At 46.7% G+C, this 23,814-nt stretch overlaps 1 long non-coding RNA gene across 1 annotated transcript in view; it reads left to right on the top strand.

Annotated features, from left to right (window-relative positions):
• The window catches only part of LOC148453715 (uncharacterized), a 44,981-nt gene that overhangs the window by 5,682 nt on the left and 15,485 nt on the right, over positions 1-23,814 (top strand). Inside the window, exon 2 of the long non-coding RNA XR_015874880.1 lies at positions 14,739-14,892. This is a non-coding gene — a long non-coding RNA (uncharacterized LOC148453715). The remainder of the gene's footprint in view (positions 1-14,738; positions 14,893-23,814) is intronic.

Raw genomic sequence — 23,814 nt, 5'->3', positions numbered from 1 at the left:
CCCTGATTATAAGTACTGTATAAACTAGGGGTGTGCACCGGCCACTTTTCGTGTTTTGTGTTTTGGTTTTGGATCTGGATCTTTCTTCGTGTTTTGGATCTGGATTGGTTTTGCCAAAACCACCCTTCTGTGTTTTGGGTTCTGGGTTTTGTGTTTTGGATCTGTATTTTTTTTTTAAAAAAAGCATAAAAACAGCTAAAATCACAGAATTTGTGGGTTTTTCTGCTCCTATGCTATTATTAACCTCAATAACCTTCATTTCCACTAATTTCCAGTCTATTCTGAACACCTCACACCTCACAATAGTGTTTTTATGGCCAAAAGGTTGCACCGAGGTAGCTGGATGACTATGCTAAGCGACACGAGTGGGCGGCACAAACACGTGGCCCATCTAGGAGTGACACTGCAGTGGCAGACAGGATGGCAGTTTGAAAAACTAGGCCCCAAACAGTACATAATGCAAAGAAAATAAAGAGGTGCAAGATGGAATTGTCCTTGGGCCCTCCCATCCACCCTTATGTTGTATAAATAGGACATGCACACTTAACAAACCAATCATTTCAGCGCCAGGGTCTGCCACATGACTGTGGCTGAAATGATTGGTTCGTTTGGGCCCCCACAAAACAAGCTGGCAATTAATGTGTCCCTGCACAAACTGGTTCTACGGAGGCAAGATGTCGTCCTTATCCTCCTCATCCACCGATTCCTTGGATAAAACTGGAAAAAGGGATTTAGGTGTCCCTGGACTGCTTAACGTCTTAGCCAAAGTTTCTGAACTTGACAGTAACTTTTTATGAACGCGCTGCAGGTGCCGTATAAGGGAGGATGTTCCTAGGTGGTTAACGTCCCTACCCCTACTTATTTCACCTTTACATATGGTACATATGGCAAGACAGTTGTTGCCCGGATGTGGATAGAAATATTGCCGGACCAAAGAGGTGGAATGTTTGGTCTTCTGCCCAGGCATGACCGTGATGGGCTTTTTCATCCCACGGACAACAACTGTCTCCCCCGGAGCCTGATTTAAACAAACCACATCACCATCAGAATCCTCCTCGCCAACTTCCTCCTCAGTGCCAGCTACACCAGTATCCTCATTCTGTTGTACTTCAACAGTGACATCTTCAATTTGCATATCAGCAAGTGGACTGTGGGTGCTCCTTTCAGCACTTGCAGGGGGCGTGCAAATGGTGGAAAGAGCCACCTCTTCCCGTCCATTGCTGGGAAGGTCAGGCATCGCAACCGCCACCACACTTGGACTCTCCTTGGGGATTTGTGATATCTTCTTAGAACGCACAGTTCTTCGCTGTGCTTTTTCCAGCTTAACTCGTTTGATTTTTTTAGCGGGAGGAGGGCTTCCATCGTCATGTGAAGCTGAACCACTTGTCATGAACATAGGGATCGACCTTAGCCGTTCCCTGCAACTCCGTGTCGTAAATGGCTTTTTGGCAAGTTTACGTTTCTCTTCATATGATTTAAATGTTTTTTTCAAGGTCATTTTCCTGAACTTTGTCATTTGGGATTGTTTGTGCCCTCTACTATGACATTGGGCATCGGCCTTGGCAGACGACGTTGATGGCATGTTATCGTCTATGTCATGACTAGTGGCAGCAGCTTCAGCACTAGGAGGAAGTGGTTCTTGATCTTTCCCTATTTTATTTTTATCGGAGAAAGTTTGGTCCTCCATTTATGTTATATTGATATATACGTGCGGCTAAGGCACACACAAACACAGAAAATAATTTTTTATTTTTGTTGGAGACTAGTGCACTTTGTGGGTTACACCACCCTTTAAGAAATGAGCCAGCCGGCTCTTTACTTATGGGACACAGGCGCACGCTTGGCGCTGCTCCTTTGTTGATGCACGTGCAGCTACAGCCCACACAATTCACAAAGACAGAAAAAAAAGAAAAATGAAGATTTTACTTCGCTTAAGGACCACCCAGTTCCAATAATAGTCAACTAAACATCAAAAATTTGTATCGAATTAACAGAAAATAACAATAGGTTTAAAAAACAAATATTTTAATAGATCATGTATATCGCAATGGTTGTATAAAAATGCAACACAATATTACTTTGAGCAATGAGCCAGCCGGCCCTTTACTTATGGGACACAGGCGCACGCTTGGCACTACTTTGTTGATGCACATGCGGCTACTGCGCACACAATTCACAAACACAGAAATTCATTTTTTTTTGGTTTGGACTGGAGTGTACTTTGGGGGTTACAGCACCCTTTAATGGTCAAGCCAGCCGGCCCTTTACTTATGACACAGGCGCACGCTTGGCACTACTTTGTTGATGCACGTGCGGCTACTGCGCACACAATTCACAAACACAAAAAAAATATTATTTTTTTAGCACTTGGGGGGAGCACCCCTGATGGACAGAGCACCCCCTGGACAATACTACAGCACCCCTTTAGGACAGGGACACTGCACAGGACTTTGGAGTGGACACTATGGACAACTGACTGCACAACACAGTCCAGCCAGCCCCTATGGACTTTGAAGTAGTGGACACAGCCCCTATTAACAACAGCAGCACAGCACAACACAGCCAGCCCCTATGGACTTTGAAGTAGTGGACAACAGCAGCACAGCGCAGCACAGCACAGCACAGCACAGCACAGCACAACACTACTCTGCACTACACTACACTAAACTACACAGCCCAGCCAGCCCTAACTCCCACCCTCCCTCTTCACTGTCCACAGCCGAGTGAGAAAATGGCGCCGACGCGGGTACCTTATATAGGATCCAAAACCCGCGAGACTCGGAAGGCGGGAAGATGACGTTTTGCCTCGATTTCAGAATCCGAGTCAGGCGGGAAAAGTCGAGCCTGACTCAGATCGGACTCGGATCGGGAGGGCTCGGGGGGGTTCGGATTTCAGAAATCCGAACCCGTTCACTCCTAGTATAAACTTAGGGGACGCTTTATCTATACTAATATAATAAGAATGTTGCGTCTCTCTGTTTGTTCTAATTTGGCGCAAAAACGACTGAACCGATTCTCATGAGAACTGTATCACTTTGTAGTGGAAACTCCTAGATATAACCTGCACTGAGCAATAACAAAAATAAAATGTATTGACCTGATCAATGCAAGAGATAGGTTTGGCACCATGCACGCGGCCGGTAAGGGGTGGGGGGAGAGGGGCTTTGTACCCGTGGTCACATGATTAGGATAGGCTACATAGCAGTGTGTGCACAGGGCACACAGTGACATTGGTGAGATAGGTGTGGCTCCATGCACGCGGCCGGTAAGGGTTGGGGGGAGAGGGGCTTTGTGCCCGTCGTCACATGAATAGGATAGGCTACATAGCAGTGTGTGCACAGGGCACACAGTGACATTGGTGAGATAGGTGTGGCACCATGCACGCGGCCGGTAAGGGGTGGGGGGAGAGGGGCTTTGTGCCCGTCGTCACATGAATAGGATAGGCTACATAGCAGTGTGTGCACAGGGCACACAGTGACATTGGTGAGATAGGTGTGGCACCATGCACGCGGCCGGTAAGGGGTGGGGGGAGAGGGGCTTTGTGCCCGTCGTCACATGAATAGGTTAGGCTACATAGCAGTGTGTGCACAGAGCACACAGTGACATTGGTGAGATAGGTGTGGCACCATGCACGCGGACGGTAATGGGTGGGGTTAGAGGTGCTTTGGGCCTTCGGTCACATGAATAGGATAGGCTACATAGCAGTGTGTGCACAGGGCACACAGTGACATTGGTGAGATAGGTGTGGCACCATGCACGCGGCCGGTAAGGGGTGGGGGGAAAGGGGCTTTGTGCCCGTCGTCACATGAATAGGATAGGCTAAATAGCAGTCTGTGCACAGGGCACACAGTGACATTGGTGAGATAGGTGTGGCACCATGCACGCGGCCGGTAATGGGTGGGGGTAGAGGTGCTTTGGGTCCGCGGTCACATGAATAGGATAGGCTAAATAGCTGTCTGTGCACAGGGCACACAGTGACATTGGTGAGATAGGTGTGGCACCATGCACGTGGCCGGTAATGGGTGGGGGGAGAGGGGCTTTGTGCCCGTGGTCACATGTATAGGATAGGCTACATAGCAGTGTGTGCACAGGGCACACAGTGACATTGGTGAGATAGGTGTGGCACCATGCACGCGGCCGGTAAGGGGTGGGGGGAGAGGGGCTTTGTGCCCGTGGTCACATGTATAGGATAGGCTACATAGCAGTGTGTGCACAGGGCACACAGTGACATTGGTGAGATAGGTGTGGCACCATGCACGCGGCCGGTAAGGGGTGGGGGGAGAGGGGCTTTGTGCCCGTCGTCACATGCATAGGATAGGCTACATAGCAGTGTGTGCACAGGGCACACAGTGACATTGGTGAGATAGGTGTGGCACCATGCACGCGGCCGGTAATGGGTGGGGGTAGAGGTGCTTTGTGTCCGCGGTCACATGAATAGGATAGGCTAAATAGCAGTCTGTGCACTGGGCGCACAGTGACATTGGTGAGATAGGTGTGGCACCATGCGTGTGGCTGGTAATGGGTGGGGGTAGAGGTGCTTTTGGTCCGCGGTCACATGAATAGGATAGGCTAAATAGCAGTCTGTGCACAGGGCACACAGTGACATTGGTGAGATAGGTGTGGCACCATGCACGCGGCCGGTAATGGGTGGGGGTAGAGTTGCTTTGGGTCCGTGGTCACATGAATAGGATAGGCTACATAGTATTGTGTGCACAGAGCACACATTGACATTGGTGAGATAGGTGTGGCACCATGCACGCGGCCGGTAATGGGTGGGGGTAGAGTTGCTTTGGGTCCGTGGTCACATGAATAGGATAGGCTACATAGCATTGTGTGCACAGGGTACACAGTGACATTGGTGAGATAGGTGTGGCACCATGCACGCGGCCGGTAATGGGTGGGGGTAGAGGTGCTTTGGGTCCGCGGTCACATGAATAGGATAGGCTACATAGCAGTCTGTGCACAGGGCACACAGAGACTTTGGTGCGATAGGTGTGGCACCATGCACACGGCCGGTAAGGGGTGGGGGAAGAGGGGCTTTGTGGCCGTGGTCACATGAATAGGATAGGCTACATAGCAGTCTGTGCACAGGGCACACAGTGACATTGGTGTGAGTGGTGGTGCCACCAGTCTGTATTGTGCTGCTGGTTACATGGGCCACTCCCATGCCAGGGCCCCTATGCAAAGCTACAACTACAGTAGGACACTTCAAATAATAAAAAAAAAATGTTGGCAGAAGCGACTTCATCCTGGGCGAAGCCGCAGGCAACGGCTAGTTACATAATAAATATACCTAACTGCAAGCTGTTCCCATTTACCAGAACAGATGAACATTATAAAGATCAAGTAGTATGGGTTAATAAATAAGTAAATACTTATCACATAAAGTGCAGTAGCCTGGGAGATAAAACCATAATTACTAAAGACTTCATACACACGTAACGATTTTGTTAATGAACGATTCTCGTTAACGATTTTCATTCAGTTTTTCCTTTGAAAAAGTGAACACATTTTTGAACGATTTTTTTCAACGATGAACGAAAAATGTTCCTTCTCTTAATGAAAATCGTCATGTTGGGCAGTCTGAAATGAACGATGAACTGCAAGCTACAAACTACAAACGGGAACGTGCATGAACGATTATCGTTCATCGTTATAACTCAGAAACTGAACGATTTTTTTGAACGATAACGACGTCGTTATAGTTAAATCGTTCAAAAAATCGTTACGTGTGTATGCACCTTTACTTCACTATATGGTGCTTGGGTATACAATACCAATCAGGGGAAGCTAGAGCGATCATGGACCTCAGAAAAACTATAAACATAAAAATAAATCTGGAGATATATATATATATATATATATATATATATATATATATTTCAGGGAGCAAATATGTAGCTTGTCTCTTGTTGATCAGAAAAGGTCCATTAAGATAGGATAGTAAGGTTCCCAATGCAGTCCTACATCTTTAATTAAAATAAGCCATAATTAAGGTTAAGCTAAACAGTGTTTTAGCAAAACTTCTGATGTTCGGACTGGCTTCTAGGGGCTACAATTGCTGCAGCCCTAAGAAGCCAGTTAACAGTGATGGAGAGGCCGGGGAGTGGCCCTCATTGGACTGGCAGCCCCAAGGGAGAAAACACCTCACCCTGGGAGTGGCTGTCTGGAGTGTGATTAGTCTGGAGTGCGATTAGTTTTAATGGGAAGCCTCAAGCCTGCCAGTGGATTGAATGGGGGCACACTGGGTGGGGGGATTTTACTGGGTGAGGGGGGGTGCAGCCTCTAGGTAAAATCCACCACTGGTATCAAATACCACCGGCATATTTTGTTTAGTATCACAGTGATAGTCATTAATGTGCAGCCATGAGATGACGGGCTGCTAACTAATTCGCATTTGCGATGCCCGACTGTGCATGCGCATAGTAATGCAACCTGGCAGAGAGTCAGCAAAGCCTTGAAGGTTCGCTCAAGCTAGAAAGAATATTGATTAGCTCCCCATTGTCAGCAAAGGGGACAGTGATGCTAACACCATCTATAAATGGCGTTAGCAGTACAGTCACAGATAGAGATTAGCCATTTGCAAAGTACAGAACGGATGTCATAACCCACTTAGTGAGTGCTAAAGCGGTTATGACTCATTCTTAAATGGAGTGTTCTGAGGGCGTGTCTTGGGGGTCCAGTCGGGATGCCAATGGTCTAAATGCCGACCGTCGGCGTCCGCACTGTTTAATCCCGGCAACTAATGACCGACGTCAAAATCCTGACGCCTGTCATTAGACCTATGCCGGGAGCCTGACACCCAGCTTACCGATCGAAGGGGCGGAGGGTTAAGTTAGGGGCTTCCGTGGAGGACTTAGGGTTAGGCACCCCCTGGGAGGTTAGGGTTAGGCTAAGGGAAGGGGGGTTAGGGTTAGGCACCCCTGGGGGGAGGTTAGGGTTAGGCATTTGGGGGGGTTAGGGTTAGGCATTTGGGGGGGAGGTTAGGGTTACGTACAACTAAGGGAGGGTTAGGGGGGAGGTTAGGTTAGTTAATAGAAAAAAATACGTAACTGTCGGGATCTCACTGCCGGGCTTCCGCTGTCAGGATTTGAACCGCCGGCCGGCTGTAAATCATACTGATCCCGTTTCTTGGGCATGGAGACGGAAGTGCCAGCTATTTACAGATAGGCATAGGCAGAAATCCATCCGATTTCAGAGAGATCTCTTGCGAATGTGCGTATTTCATTATGCAGAATAGTGTAAGCATGCAGAGTGTTACTTTCGGGATGGGGTAACCATACAGCACGTTTCATGAGGCACTACGTTCATTTGCTTTTCCTTTTTCAGTAATAAAACCCCCCAACAGCTTCAATAGTATAATTTTAGCAGCTGAACGGCAGATTTTTCATGACTTCCTATGGGAAGAATTTCCTAGGAATATATTTTCAACTTCATAAACCACAAAAATAAAATAGATTGCAACTTGATCATGGAAGAAAGACTTCACATCGCATTTATAAGTATTGCTGGATTTCAAAACACATGAATAAAATTCTCCTCTCCTTTCTGCTTCCAAGCATCACACTGGGAGGTTATCAGCGAGCTGCAAACATTGACGCAGCGGCTGGACAATAGGTCGCCGGGTCACCAGAGTGCTAATACGGAGCTCCAGGTAGACAGGTTTCAGAACTGTAAATCACATAAAATGAGGATTATTTTACAAGTAACTACTTTTTAATATAAATTTAATAGCATTTCAGGGAGCGATTGCTTATTATTCTATTCCGCAAAAGTTATTCGCTCAAGGTGAATACGGCTATAAAATCTTCTGGCAAATGCAGAACAACACAGCAGATTCATCAAGCAGAATCTCACTAGAGAAGTTATATTTAACTGGAGAGTCAAAAGGAGAGAACTAAGAAGGGAGAGGAACAGTTTGATGTCAGCCATAAGTCACTCAAAAAGCGACAGCTGATCAAATAGTCAGAGAGAGAACTGGATGATGAAATGCAATTGGATTCAGTCTGTGAATTATTTGCTCACTTAAGGGCTCATACAACGATTAAAGGCAATGTGTCAGCTGGAGAGAACTAATAGACAAAATTGTTGTTTATTTTATAAAGAAAGGTATCCTGATAACATCTAGTAAATGATGTATTACCTCTTAAAGAGAACTGAAGGTATACATGTGCCGGGGTGGCAGCCATTTGTAGGGATTAGACCACTTATCATGACAATCAGGGCCGTAGCTAGGGTAGTGCGGCCAGTGCCATGGCACAGGGCAGCACAGGTCAGGGGGCGCTGTTTGGGCCTGTACAATTTTTGTTTATTAATATTCTTGCTTGTAGTTCCACTTATTTCATCCCCAGCATCTCCTGGCCTCCCCTATCTCTTCCCTGGCCCTTCCCCATGAGGTCATGGCCCTCTCTCAGGTGCACTATATTATGTCCCTATTTATCCCCAGCATCTCCTGGCCTCCCCTATCTCTTCCCTGGCCCTTCCCCATGAGGCCATGGCCCTCTCTCAGGTGCACTATATTATGTCCCTATTTATCCCCAGCATCTCCTGGCCTCCCCTATCTCTTCCCTGGCCCTTCCCCATGAGGCCATGGCTCTCTCTCAGGTGCACTATATTATGTCCCTATTTATCCCCAGCATCTCCTGGCCTCCCCTATCTCTTCCCTGGCCCTACCCCATGAGGCCATGGCCCTCTCTCAGGTGCACTATATTATGTCCCTATTTATCCCCAGCATCTCCTGACCTCCCCTATCTCTTCCCTGGCTCTTCCCCATGAGGCCATGGCCCTCTCTCAGGTGCACTATATTATGTCCCTATTTATCCCCAGCATCTCCTGACCTCCCCTATCTCTTCCCTGGCTCTTCCCCATGAGGCCATGGCCCTCTCTCAGGTGCACTATATTATGTCCCTATTTATCCCCAGCATCTCCTGGCCTCCCCTATCTCTTCCCTGGCTCTTCCCCATGAGGCCATGGCCCTCTCTCAGATGCACTATATTATGTCCCTATTTATCCCCAGCATCTCCTGGCCTCCCCTATCTCTTCCCTGGCTCTTCCCCATGAGGCCATGGCCCTCTCTCAGGTGCACTATATTATGTCCCTATTTATACCCCAGCATCTCCTGGCCTATCCTATCTCTTCCCTGGCCCTTCCCCATGAGGCCATGGCCTTCTCTCAGGTGCACTATATTATGTCCCTATTTATCCCCAGCATCTCCTGGCCTCCCCTATCTCTTCCCTGGCCCTTCCCCATGAGGCCATGGCCCTCTCTCAGGTGCACTATATTATGTCCCTATTTATCCCCAGCATCTCCTGGCCTCCCCTATCTCTTCCCTGGCCCTTCCCCATGAAGCCATGGCCCTTTTTTAGGTGCATTATGTCCCTTTGAAAAATGAGGGAGGCGCCAATGCTCTTTCTGGCACAGGGCACCAAAAAGTCTAGTTACAGCTCTGATGACAATGCAGTCTATCCATGCACTAAGAACTAGAGATATCACTGAGACAAGAGGCACAATGTGACACTTTGTGCCCCATGCCTGTGTGTGAATTGGTAGGCTGTTTTGTTATGGATACTATTCCAACCGACAAGATGGCTGCCTATATGTGTTGTGTGTTACCGATGGGCTTTTCATGTTCTTTTATAACACCAGGCAGAGTCTGTGACATAGGCTAGCTGCCACGTTACCATTGGAGTCCAGAGCTAGCAGCACAATGCAAAATAGATAGGGTGTTCATGTGGCGTCCTTAGACTATAACGTAGAGATGTGCGGTTCGGTTCTCCAGAAATCCGAAACCACCCGAATTTCATGAATCCGGGTCAATCCGAGCCGTGGTTTTAATCTCATTAGGAGATCCAGGTAAATCCGGATCGCTATTCTGAACTTTTTTGCGGTTCGGAATTCTGATTTTAAATCCGAATTTTGGGTTTTGGATTGCATAAATTACATGATCTTTAAAACTTTTTATCTATTTTTTATTTAAAACATCCAGATCCAAAAAAAAAAAAACACTACAGATGAGCGGGTTCGGTTCACTGAGAACCGAACCCACCCGAACTTAGCAGATACGAGGCAGATCCAAGTCGGCTCGGGTTTTCCCGCCTGACTCTGATCTCAAACGAGGCAAAACGTCGTCATCCCGATGTCAGATTCTCGCGGGTTTTGGATTGTATAAAAGGTTACGCGATCGCCACCATTTTTCATTCCAGCTGTGGAGAGTGAAGAGAGAGGGGGCTGTGAAATTGAATGTGCTGTTGCTGACGCTGTGCATACTGCATAGGGGCTGGCTACTGTTGTCCATATAGGGGTTGGCTGGCTGTTATCCTGTCCATAGGGGCTGGCTGTTGTCCTGTCCATAGGGGCTGGCTGTTGTCCATAGGGGCTGGCTGGCTGTGCTGCTGTGTTGTCCAGGGGTGCTCTGTCCACCAGGGTTGCTCTTCACCCCAGTGTAAAAAATAAAAAAAAAATGTGTGTGTGTGCGTGGTTGGTTGTGTGCGTTAGCCACAACTTAGCTACACTATAATTGCATGGTGACACTGCTGTAAGACCGCAGTGAGTATGGAGGACAGTCAAATAAGTGGAGAGCAGGATCCACATACCAGTGTAGCTGCCGGCAGCAGTCATGATGATGATGCAAGGCCGTCAACGTCATCTATGAAGGCCGATGCACCAGGGCTTAAGTCAGGCCATGTAAAAAGATCAACTTTTACCCTGTTAAAGAAAATAAAATCTAAAGCTAAGTCAGCTTTAGAGAAACAAAAAAATGGCAATATGCCATTCACTACACAAAGTAACAAGTAAAAAGGATAAGGCCTTGGCTTTTATTTATGACTGGTGGTTCTAGTGATGATTTAAGATCCAAGCACCTGCAATATCCACCACCAACACCTGCATCATCATCAACATCCTCGTTCGTGATCGGAAGTAGTCGTGCATCAAATATCATAAGGACTGACTCCTCTCCTATCCGTTTTTACTCAGGAGGATCCTTGAGTGCTACGCCTGCTGCTGCTGCTATGAGTGGATCTTCATCCCAGAAGGGGATCAAGAAGAAGACTACTTTTAGTAGTTCAACCAAACAATTGACTGTCACACAATCTTTTGCACTGGCGAACAAGTATGACAGCAAACACCCAGTTACACAGCGGATTACTGATGCCAAAACAGCTATGCTGGTATTAGATGTGTGTCCAGTATCCGCCATTAATGCAGTGGGTTTTACACAGTTAATGGAGGTCCTGTGTCCCCGCTACCATGTCCCTTCTATGTTCCACTTCTCTAGAATAGCAATTCCCAATCTGTACAAGGACAAAAAAAATACATATTAATGTCCTCAGAAATGCCGTTGTGCCCACTGTCCACTTAACCACAGATATGTGGACAAGTGGGACAGGGCAAACTAAATACTACATGACTGTGACAGCCCACTGGGTAGGTGTATTGCCTCCAACAGTGCAAACAGCAGCAGCAGCTAACAAATGCCAGCTCATTCAGAGGCAGTCTACTCTGTGTATCACCGGTTTCACTAATACCAGTGCTGCCGCTCACCACCCCCCGCACCGTTGGCTGTGGCACTGTGACAGTGACCTTGGCCGAGTCGTCAGGCACAAAGAGCCCCATTTGGGGACACCCGCACTCCCGCTGGGCCACCAGGGCAAATAGGTAATAAAATAAATAATTTAATAATAAAATAAAATAAACAAAATGGCTGCATTGTGATTGGCCGGCTGCTTGCTGCATGATGATGACATCATCAGCGGCAGCCGCAGAAGGTATAGGCTAGGAAGGGCAGAGGAGATGCAGGCAATATTAAAAAATGCATAACCCGGCTTATGTCTGAATATTGCGACCTGGGAATTTCCTGGTAGTAGCTGTAGTGTGAAAGGGGGGTCTCAACCAAATACCCAGGAATTTTCACAGGAGAAATTCCCGGATCTCAGCAGGAAATTTTTCGGGTCGTATGTCTGAAAAGGGTATAAGAGGCATACCGCTGAGAACCTCTTAGAAAATGTCAGGGAAATCATTGAAAAATGGCTTACCCCACTTGGACTCTCCTTGAGATTTGTGGTTTCTGACAATGCCAGCAATATTGTGAGAGCATTACATCAGGGCGAATTCGAACACTTCCCATGTTTTGCTTACACAATTAATTTGGTGGTGCAACATTTTTTTTTAAATGACAGGGGAATGCAGGGGACGCTATCAGTGGCCTGAAAGATTTCTGGACATTTTCAACATTCAGCAATGGCGTGTCGAAGATTGCAGCACCAGCAAATACTGTTGAATTTGCCCTGCCATCAGCTGAACCAAGAGGTAGTAACTAGGTGGAATTCTACCCTCTATATGCTTCAGCAGATAGAGGAGCAGAAAAAGGACATCCAAGGCTACACTATGGCCTATGACATAGGGAAAGGAGCGGGAATGCACCTTAGTCAAGCGCAGTGGCAAATAATTTCCGCATTGTGCAAGGTTCTCAAACCCTTTGAACTTGCCGCATGTGAAGTTAGTTCAGACACTGCCAGCTTGAGTCAGGTCATTCCCCTAATTAGACTTTTGCAAAAGCAGCTGGAAAAACTGAAGGAGGAGCTGAAATGGAGTGATTCCGCTAAGTATGTTGGACTTGTTGATCAAGCCCTTCATTTGCTTCGCCAGGATCCAAGGGTCGTCAATCTATTGAAATCGGATCACTATATTTTGGCGACCATTATTTGATCATAGGTTTTAGTCATACCTATTTTCGACGGACATAAATCTGAAAAGATGCAAAGAGCTGGTGGTGAAAAAATTATCAGCTCAAGTGGAACGTGACACAGCAGCATCTCCTCCTTCAGTTTCTACAGCTGCCAGGAAAAAACTAGATTTTCCTCTGAGACCCACTGCTGGCGGTGATGCAGATCAGTCATCAAAACCTAATGACATCTGGTTGGATCTGAAAGAACTGACTACAATGAGTGAAATGTCTACCGTGACTTTGTCTGATACAGTCACCATTCAGAGAATGGTGGATGCTTATTTTAAGGAGAGCATCCAAATATGCATGTCACTAAGTCCCTTTCACTACTGGCAGGAAAAAGAGGCAATTTGGAGTCCCTTTTACAAACTGGCTTTGCTGTACTTAAGTTGCCCACCCTCCAGTGTGTACTCTGAAAGAGTTTTCAGCGCAGCCGGGAACCTTGTCAGTGATCGTCGTAGGAGGTTACTTCCCCAAAAATTCAACGAGGAAGACCTGTACCAGCACTTAAGTAAAAAAAAATACAGAAGCGTTTGTAATGGTGGATTCCAGTGGGGACAAGTTAATATTGTGTGGAGAAGAGGAGGATGCACACACTGATGGGGATGATGATGACGACATCTAATTGAATGTATTGTAAAGCCAGTTTGTGTATGGGATCATTGCCACCAATGTCTACTGCGCATTGGCAGCTTGTTTTGTGGGGGATCCAAACAAACCAATCATTTCAGCCACAAGTGGGAGTCCCTGTCGCTGAAGTGATTGGTTTGTTAAACTGTGAATGTCCTGTTTCATATATACAACATTAGGGTGGGTTGCAGGGCCCAAGGACAATTCCATCTTGCACCTTTTTCCTTTGCATTATGTACTGTTTGGGGCATTGCTGCCTGACATTTTTAATGTTATGGTTTATGAATGTCCAGAAATTGTAATGGCCACAGACAGCATCTCCTGCATGCCCCTTTCATTTTTATTAAAGAAAATTCTCAACAAATTGCTGCTTGTTGTGTCAACCCGACAGCACAAGTCGCACAATAGTGACATTCAGCCAAGGGTTCTCAGCTCTTAAGGCTACTACACGGCCCAGAGGCCACATCCTGCTTCACAACCTAAGGGCCACCTGTGATCACTCCTCACGGCTGTAACGGCCACAACTTGCCAAGAGTTCAGCCCTCAAGGCTTTTGCAGGACTGGTTGCTTTCTAATCATAGCTCTGTATCAAAATTCAGCCAGTGGCTGCACCAATTATCAAGTATCAACTCTTTCTACTTCAGCCAGTGGCTGTGCCAACTATCAACATTCAATTCTTCAATCCTCAAGGGGTACCCCAATCACCATCTTTGCATAGTCCTCAACTCTATTTATCACTCAGTTTTGAGCTAGCTAGCTGGATGCAACCTTTTGGCCCTTAACTAGATTAAAAAAATCATTATTGTGAGCTGTGATGTGGTCAAAATAGACTGGAAACAAGTGGAAATAAATGTTATTGAGGTTAATAATACTGTAGGAGCAAAAAAAGGCCCATTTATGTGATTTTAGCTGTTTTTATGATTTTTTAAGAAAAAAATCCAGATCCAAAACCAAAACCGAAAAACAAAACACGGAGGTGAGGTTTTGCAAAACCAATCCAGATCCAAAACCAGCGGAGATCCAGATCCAAAACCAAACCATGGGGGTCCGCGCACATCTCTACAAAACATTTGAGGGTGGTTTGCACAACCAAATCCAGATCCAAAACCTTGAAGGAGATACAGATCCAAAACCAAAACACGGGGGTCGGCGCATATCACTTCCATAAAGACTTGGTTTTCTCATGTCTGTGGAGAGGCAGCCATATTGCTAGAGACCAGGGTCAGAGTTAGTAAGTTCTGGGTACCCAGAGCATTTGGGGCACTATGTGGTGGCTGCCATGTATCATAATCTTGTTAATGAGAACGACCATGCCGCTTATAACTCAGTTCCTCCTGTAGAAGCCAGTTGCTCAGAAGGGGAGTTGCCTTCATTTTATTGACAGGGTGAAGAGTTGTCCTGTGCAGAAACTGCAATTGAAGTGCCTGCAGTGAGGGAGAGAGACCCTACATCATGTTGAGTCCCCTGCAGTGTAAAAGAGTGAGACACAAGAGGCCACTGTGATGCCATCCTGGAAAGAGACAGCCAAGATGTGAAAGGTGAGTGCTTCCATGTGGAATGCTGAAGGATCCCTGTTGTATAGCCCCCTTATAAGTGCCCCATAGTGAGGCTGCATCCAGGGGGAGCCCAGCTGTGGAAATAGGGACTTATTTAAAGATGCACGCAATCCCATTTTAAAACTACGTATGGTGGCGAGTAAAGAACGGTCTAATATAAGAAAGCTTAATAACTAAATACATGCAAATAACATAAAGTATATACAATGCACCTTAAACCACTGACAAGGAGGAAAGCTACTCGCCCTACCTCCCTGTCAGACAACTTGCTTCCCATCCAACCTGATGGAGCTTGAGAGGTGCTGCAAAGAGGAATGGGCGAAACTGCCCAAAGATAGGTGTGCCAAGCTTGTGGCATCATATTTAAAAAGATTTGAGGCTGTAATTGCTGCCAAAGGTGCATCAACAAAGTATTGAGCAAAGGCTGTGAGTACTTATGTACATGTGATATCTTAGGTTTATTTTTTTTTTTTATTACATTTGCAAAAATCTAAAAAAAAACTTTTTACACGTTGTCTCTATGGGGTATTGTGTGTAGCATTTTGAGGATAAAAATTAATTTATTCCATCTTGGATTAAGGCTGTAACATAACAAAATGTGGAAAAAGTGAAGGGCTGTGAATACTTTCCGGATGCACTGTAGCGTACACACACAGTTTTACTACGAATTTATGCTAATCCATAGCAATCACAATGCCACTGCAGCACTGCACAAGGATGCCCACTTCACCTACTTGCACATCCGTAATGTTTAGCAAGACTATGAAAAAATCGGTACAATCGAGTACCATCGCAGCCTCATGTACAGGTAAGGCAGGTCAGACCTTATTTAGGAATTGCTTACTTCAGTGCACGCTATAAGGTTTCAGGCTGCGTATGGTATCGCAGTGGATAATTTATGCACGTTCCTGCAACGCCGTTGAAACGCACTGGCACACCCACGTTCGGTCGACCACCCTCCCCCCATCACCACCCACAAACGGCACTTCCTGTCGATCGCACTGCCATGGGTCTGCGTAGTCAGTGCGATCGCAGTGGCTAGTTCGCGCACTGCAATGCATACGCATGCGAGGAATGCAACAATTGGCCGATTGCATGCGTATAAGCAACTGCGTTCCTTGCTGAATCAGGCCCCAAGTCAGGCAATTGGGTATAATTACTGTTGTGTTAGAGTGCACACGTATGAGAGTGAAGTGGAAAGTGGCGTGTTGTCCCCTAGATCCTGATTGTAGAGGGCTATGGACAGATAATAAATAAATGAAAGAAATAATCAAGGCTATGGATAAACATGTAAATAGAAAAGTAAATATAGATAAAAAACATGTAGTAGCCAAAACGCATTTCGCCACCAATTGCCTGGCTTCCTGTGTGGGATTCCTCCAAATTACATGTACTCCTACAGTCCTCTCCCTTCTCTACTAGGCATGTAAGAAAGCCTGTGCATGTGATATGGGGTAATGCTTCAGGGCCTGATTCAGCAAGGAACGCAGTTGGTAATACGTGCGCAATCGGTCGATTTTTGCGTATGCATCTCAGTGCGTATCCAAAAACTAGCAATTGCGTTCGGAATGGTGATTGCAGAGGCTACGCAGACCCAGAGCAGAGTGATAGACAGGAAGTGCCGTTTGTGGGTGGTGACGAGGGGTGGTCGGGCAAACGCAGGCGTGCCAGTGTGTTACAACGCCATTGCAGGGGCGTGCAGAAATTATACACTACATGTCCATAAGCAGCCATAGCACTGATAGCGTGCGTGGATGTGAGCAATTTCTGATTAAGGTCAGGTCTTACGCAACTGTGCCTATGGGTCCGATGTTACTTGATGTTACCAATTGTTTAGCTTTGTTGCCCTGGTATACGGATGTGAGTAAGGGGATGTGGGCGTCCTCATGTCAGGATGCGGTCGTAATGTGAATGCAAACATTTAAATAGCACCACTGATATTAGCAACTGCGCTGCGTGCGTATAAGCAGAATAGCGATCCGTAGTGAATCAGGGCCACAGTTCGCTGTGCTTGTACTGACACGATAGAGTGTGTAGGCAGTGGAGGAACAAACCATATTAAACATAGTCTAGGGGCCATGGACAGCTGCTTATCTAAGGCCCCATGGCCTCTTCACACCCTGCAAAGGAAGTAGTCCCGCCAGTGGTGGAAATCAGGGCCTGATTCAGAGCTGCTCGCAAAAAGCAAGCGCTCACTGTGAATCAGGGCGGCTGATTTTTAAAAAAAAACCCGGCCTCCTGGCCACTCACTAAGCTATGGGTGACCACCCACAGCTTTAGCGGGCGGCCAGGTGACAGTCGTGACCATCGGGCTTGCGACGAGCCCCTTGCAGTCTTGTCTGCCGCAAGCCCCAGTGAGCTTCCGGCTCTAATAGTGCCGGAAGCTCACTACTGACATCACTGGTGATGTCGGTAGGGCCCCCCACAAACGGCAGGTGTTTTTTCAGGAACTACTCAGTTTTTCCAGCCACCCCCCTACCCCCCCCACCCCGCCTACAAAATGGGGCAAGCTGTCAAGCAACATCAACAGCCGCCCCGTTTGTAGTGAGCCCCGGAAAGCGAGTGAATTTCTCACACACTACGGGGCTTGCTCATGTGCATTGCCCACGCCGCACGTGCGCAATGCACAACCATCGACCCATTTGCGAGTGCATAGCGCTTGCGAGCGGGTATGAATCAGGCCCTGAGTACTTGATAGCCGAAACTTGTACTGGAACAATGCTGCTTAATAAACCTCTGCTGTGAAGTATGGTTTGGGTTAGGGATGTGCGCCGACCCCCGTGTTTTGGTTTTGGATCTGTATCTCCTTCAAGGTTTTGCATCTGGATTTGGTTTTACAAAACCACCCTCAAGTGTTTTGGTTTTGGATTTGAATTTAAAATATATATATAAGTTTTAAAAACAGCTAAAATCATGTAATTTATGCAATCCAAAACCAGAAATTCGGATTTAAAATCCGAATTCTGAACCGCAAAAATAGATCAGAACCGTGACCCGGATTTACCCAGATCTCCTCTGGAGATCAGAACTGCGACTCCGGTTTACCAGGATTCACAAAATTCGGGTGGATTCGGATTTCTGGAGAACCGAACAGCACATCTCTAGTTTGGATACGACTGGATATACTTAGGGCCATGATCCACTGTAGAAACATGCATACTTTTGTGGTTAAATATGGAAAGAGTTAAATATTTTGCAGACCCAGTTTTGAAAACGTTGCTCATTTTTGATCAAAGACAAATGGGTTAACAGCTCAAGACAAAATGAAAGATTTGAACAAATGATTCAACAAACATGAAGCTATCTCGCTAATGACTGCAAGTCATTTACAGCAAACGCAGGATGTTGTCTCCTCTCCAGTCCTATTCGTAATGCCTTTATTTATTTGAAATTTGCCACAAAATTTATTCCATATAAAAACTGGTTTTATGCTTTTGTTAATAGAAGCAATAAACTCCAATAACATTTCGCAGCCAAAAGGAAAGTGTGCGGCGCGCTGGAGTAAATGATCTGACTCCATTGTGGGGCAGACAATAAAACACGCTGTTTCTGATGAGATGACAAATGTGAACAGAAAACATTTTTTTGGCACAAACAAAAGCGTGAACAAGCCATAAATAGAGCAAACCCCATAGAAAGTCCTTGTGACTCATGCGGCTGGCTGTGATTGCCAGCGTGGTGCGAGAGAGCCGCAGGACGGTACAATTTACACTGGCAGGCTTCAGGAAGCGGAGGGTCAAAGACGTATATTTTACTTCTATTGTGCTGAGAGCATTATAGCAACTCTTCCAAATGACGGTCATTTAGCGGCTCTGATGGTCATATCGGGCCTGATTCTGAGACGCACGCAATGCGCACACAAAGTCAGATGTTCTCATAGTTTATCGATTTTTTTGCGACTGTGCATGAAAGAATAATTCTGAAATCTCCTACAGCGCATGCGTTATACAGAGTACACGCACAAAGGTACTATTGCGACAGACAGTCTCAGAAATGTGGTGGAAAAGTGATGGGAGGTGACTGGGAGGTGGCTAGAAATTAACTTTAAAATGGTCCATTCAGTGGGCATGTTATGGGAGTGTCAGTGGGCGTGTCAGTGGGACTGTTATGGGCGTGTCAGTGGGCATGTTATGGGAGTGTCAGTGGGCGTGTCAGTGGGCATGTAATGGGCGTGTCAGTGGGCATGTAATGGGCGTGTCAGTGGGAGTGCTATGGGCGTGTCAGTGGGAATGTTATGGGCGTGTCAGTGGGCGTGTCAGTGGGCATGTAATGGGAGTGTCAGTGGGCGTGTCAGTGGGCATGTTATGGGAGTGGGAGTGTCAGTGGGCGTGTCCGTGGGCATGTAATGGGAGTGTCAGTGGGCATGTAATGGGAGTGTCAGTAGGCGTGTTATAGGAATGTCAGTGGCCATGTCAGTGAGAGTGTTATGGGCGTGTCAGTGGGCATGTTATGGGAGTGTCAGTACAAGCTCCTGCGTTCGCAGATGCACTGCCACAGGCATAAGAGGCCATGTTTCGATGATGCGACTGATAGTGGCGTGTAAAGACGCACCCATAAGTATTACCTCACACATAGTTGCTAAAAGTGGGCGTCTCAGTCTTTTTGGGCAAACGGATATACACAAGGCCAGAAGTTTGTAGCGGCATTTACATAAACTCGCAGGCAGATGACCGCCAATAGACGCTGCTGCGGAGGCTTTTGAGTGCGTCTCAAAATCAGGCCTACTGTACAGTATCATACCTCCCAACTTTTGTGCCGAAGGCGCGTGTCCATGAAAAGGGGGGGAGGATTCATGGAAAGAGACGGGGGCTCATGGAAAATGGGCGGAGCCGCACGGCAACCCCCGTTAATGTCACTATAGGGGGCGTGCCCAGCACTCTATGAGATGCTGGGCAGCCCCCAGGCTTTCCCTACACTGGTGGACAGATGCCCTGCGCATCTGTAAATATACTATGTTTAGTAAATATACCCCTGAATCTGTGCAAGAAGGGCTTCAATGCAGCAGCCGCAGCTTTTCCTCACGCCAAGTCCATTTGTGCGTCATCTGCGACTTTGAGGGGTATTCAATATGGGAGCGAAAAGTCCATGCTGGACTTTTCACTCTACATCGGAGCTTTTCCTGAGATAAAGTATCGGGCGCGCGCCCACTTTATCCCCATATTCAATTAAAAAGCTCAGAAAATGGGAGCCGGCGAAATAGGATCGGCGTAAAAAAACGGGATTTACCTGGTATAAATTGTAGGATCCCCCTAAAGCTGTCAAAACATGGGGGATCACTATGGGTACCCCCGTTTTAGCCTGCAAATGAAAGTCGTGGTTTTAAATAGCCGTGGCAGGTGTTTTTTTTCCTGACATTGAAGAAGTGATGCAGAAGAGCACTTAGGTTATTTTATTAATTTTTTTAAGTGGTCCAATCAAATTTGGGGTACATGAAAATGGGTACTAGCATATTTTTCTGTCCCTAAAGTAATTTTTTTTTTTAATCTGCAAAAATGCACCTTCCGCTAATAATCTATTCTAGAAAACACCTGCCGCATACTTACAGAATAGCCCTGAACCTATTTCCCTATTTTTAAACATTTTTTTTCCTTTTTTTTCTTTCACCCCAATTTTTTAATTAATTTTTTGGGGTGTCCCTATTTTTATTTTTAACTTTTTTTGACACAGTTATTTTTAAAATGTCATTCCCATGGGTGCAGGCTATTTTTTTTAAGCCTGCACCCCTAAACCCCAATTCTGCACTTTTTTTCGCCACCTATTCAGTGGTGAAAAGTTATCCCCGTTTTTTTTCAAAGACTTTTCAAACCTGCGAAAAGTCTTTGAAATTGAATACGGGGATAATTGAAATTGGAAAATAATGACGTCATCAGCGATAATTTATCGCCGATTCTGAAATTTTCACTCCAAATTGAATACCCCTGATTGTACGTGTTTAAAATTAATTCCCGTGCAGTTAGAGTCGCAGCCCAGCGTCTATGGTACACTGCGACTGGGGTTTTGCTGTGTTTGCGGAGCGCATAGAACGAAAACATTTTAAGAAAACGTCACTACGCTAGACCTCAGCTGTGTCAGAACGGAGTGCATCAGGGATGTGTCCTAAAATGTCCCAGTTTCCAAACCGATGACTGCTTAGAAGTTTGAAAAAGGAGGATTCTGAGATTCTGAGACTCTTGCTGTCAGATGCAACTAGCGAACAAAAGTGACGCCTTTATGAGCAGAAAGTTCTTCCAGTAAATCCTCACCCAACGCAGTAAACAGCGGTTGAGTGGGGATGATTAAAAGAATAAAAGAACATTTTCTAATTACTATAAGATGCTTGAAGGGTTTAGCTTCTTCCTCTCCCTGCCTCTTCACAAAGCAATTTCATCTCTGAATGCGGATAAAAAGGTGCTGCCGCCCATGGTGTTTTTATTTTGTCACATGTAAAATAGTGGAGGTGAAGCCTTGCGTCTAGACCTGTAAGAACAGACTACGTACGGAGAACAGATTATCGGCACCAGGCAGGTTCCTACTTGTCTTTGAAGCTGGCTCTTTTTGAAGGTATGCAGAATCCGAAATGATTACATCCCCACTTCACCTGCAGGCGAGCCACAATGCCCGCCTCTGGTAGCTCTCCAGAATCACTAATTAGCTTGCAAACACTTGGGTCAGATGTTCGCTAAGCTGATTTAATTACCAAACCAACATTATACCAAGCCTGTCAGCACTAGGGAGCGGAGGCACCATGCTGAACGCGTGTGTCAGGAAAACTCAACATTAAAGAGTGTTTTATGCCTCAAACCTTCCTAATGGTTTATTACGGAACAGGGAAAGTTTGGCCGTCGCCAACAATCAATATGGAGAAATGGGGTCAGCTGATGGATCTAGGAGAGGGGGAAATACGAGGGCAATGGGGGATGAGAGGGACAATTGGATCAGTTAGCTGGAAAGTGCTCATCATTACAGCATGACTAACTGCTCTTCTGCAACAGCTGTTATTGGCGGATCGGGTTATGGAGATGCAGTAGATTAAATCACACAAATATACATAGATGCATATATTATCATGTGTTTTGCATATCATTTTATTTTTTATCTGAATGCTCTAAGCTACTGTAGCTATATGAAAAGCCAGTGACAAGCATTTGCAGCAGGTCTGACACAGCGATGTCTACTAGGGGCAAGGACGGGCGCAATTAACTGTGTGTGAATATTGCTGTGTTAGATTAGGGATGTGCGCCGTCCGCCGTATTTTGGTTTTGGATCTGTATCTCCTTCAAGGTTTTGGATCTGGATTTGGTCTTGCAAAACCACCCTTAAGTGTTTTGGGTTTGGTTTTGGTTTTGGATCTGGATTTATAAAAAAAAAAAAAAAAAGTAAAAAAAAATCTTTAAAAACAGCTAAAATCATCTAATTTATGCAATCCAAAACCCCAAAAATTTGGATTTAAAATCCGAATTCCGAACTGCAAAAAGATCAGAACTGCGACCTGGATTTATCCGATCTCCTCGGGAGATCAGAACCGCCACTCGTATTTACCCGGATTTCTCGAAATTCAGGTGGATTCGGATTTTTGAAGAACCGAACCGCACATCTGTAATATTCACGCACAGGGGCTGATTCAGATTTGGGAATAGAGGGCCTGATTCATTACGGATGGCAGCTGCGATCACGCACGCAGACCCACTGCGAAAATATGCTAATGTCTGCGATCGCCAGGGCCGGATTAAAGGGGGGGGTGACGGGGGCAATCGTCCCTGGGCCCCCACACCTGAAGGGCTCCCACACCCAGTCATCGGGGTTAAAGTGAACCGGAGGAGACTGAACCAGTTCCGCCTCCTCCGGCCAACCTAACCCCGGCGCCGCATGGAGACACCATTTGCCAGGTGCACGCTGAGGGCCTGGTTCAGAGCCGGATGCTCTGACCAGAGCGCTCGCTCTGAATCAGGGCCCTCCTACCTGTTTTAGGAGCGTCCTCATGGACGCTCGCATAGCTGTGGGTTACCACCCACAGCTTATGCGAGCGTCCGTGATGATGGTCGTGATGGTCAAGACCATCGCGACCATCGGGCTTGCGATGGAGACCCTGCAGTAGGGTCTTGCTGCCGTAAGCCCTGGAGTGATTTTGGCTCTATCAGAGCCAAAATCACTCCCACTGACATCACTAGTGATGTCAGTAGGGCCGGCTTGAGACGGTAGGCGTTCCCATGGGAACGCCTCCGTCTGGCAGGCACGCCCCCAGCACGCCCACCAAAGGGGGCGTGCTGTCAATCAACATCGACAGCACGCCCCCTTTGGTGCGAGACCCGGAGCGATGGAGAGCCCATCGCTCACCGGGTCTCGCGCATGCTCACGACGGAGCTCCCTCCGTCGTGCGCATGCGCAGTGGGGGAACATCGACCCGCTTGCGAGCATACTGTCGCTTACGAGCGGGTCTGAATGACCCCGTGAGATTGTAACCAGCGGGGGCCCGGCTCCCTCCCTGCAGCGGTGCAACAATCGGCCGTCTGCGTGCGTAATCGCAGTTGCGATCAGGCCCAGAGTAAGAAAGAGCAAATAACTGTGCATCTTGGTAAAACCATGCGGCACGATATGTCATCCGATTTCGGCAATATCGTCTAGTGTGTACACTCAATGGCCCCCACTACCGCGGTATAGCTCGCGATATCGGCAAGTGTGTATGCACTTGCCGATGCCGGGACCACCGCCGGATCCCCTCACACGATAGTTTGGCTGGGCACACATCGTTAAATGTGTACCCAGCTTTAGATTTGGTAGGGGTGTGTCCCAACTGAAATCTTAATTCCAATTTAAAAATAAAAGCATTGCAACACGGTTTGTCCAGGATACAGAGTTACTTGCACTATCTTACTCAGGCATGGTGTGTTAGATAGACAGTTAAATGGTTGACAATGTCTAGATAAA

Source organism: Taudactylus pleione, unplaced genomic scaffold, assembly GCF_031769625.1.
Source record: "Taudactylus pleione unplaced genomic scaffold, aTauple2 ptg001107l, whole genome shotgun sequence".
Lineage (NCBI taxonomy): Eukaryota > Metazoa > Chordata > Amphibia > Anura > Myobatrachidae > Taudactylus > Taudactylus pleione.
This window is presented reverse-complemented; position numbering and strand designations above follow the sequence as displayed.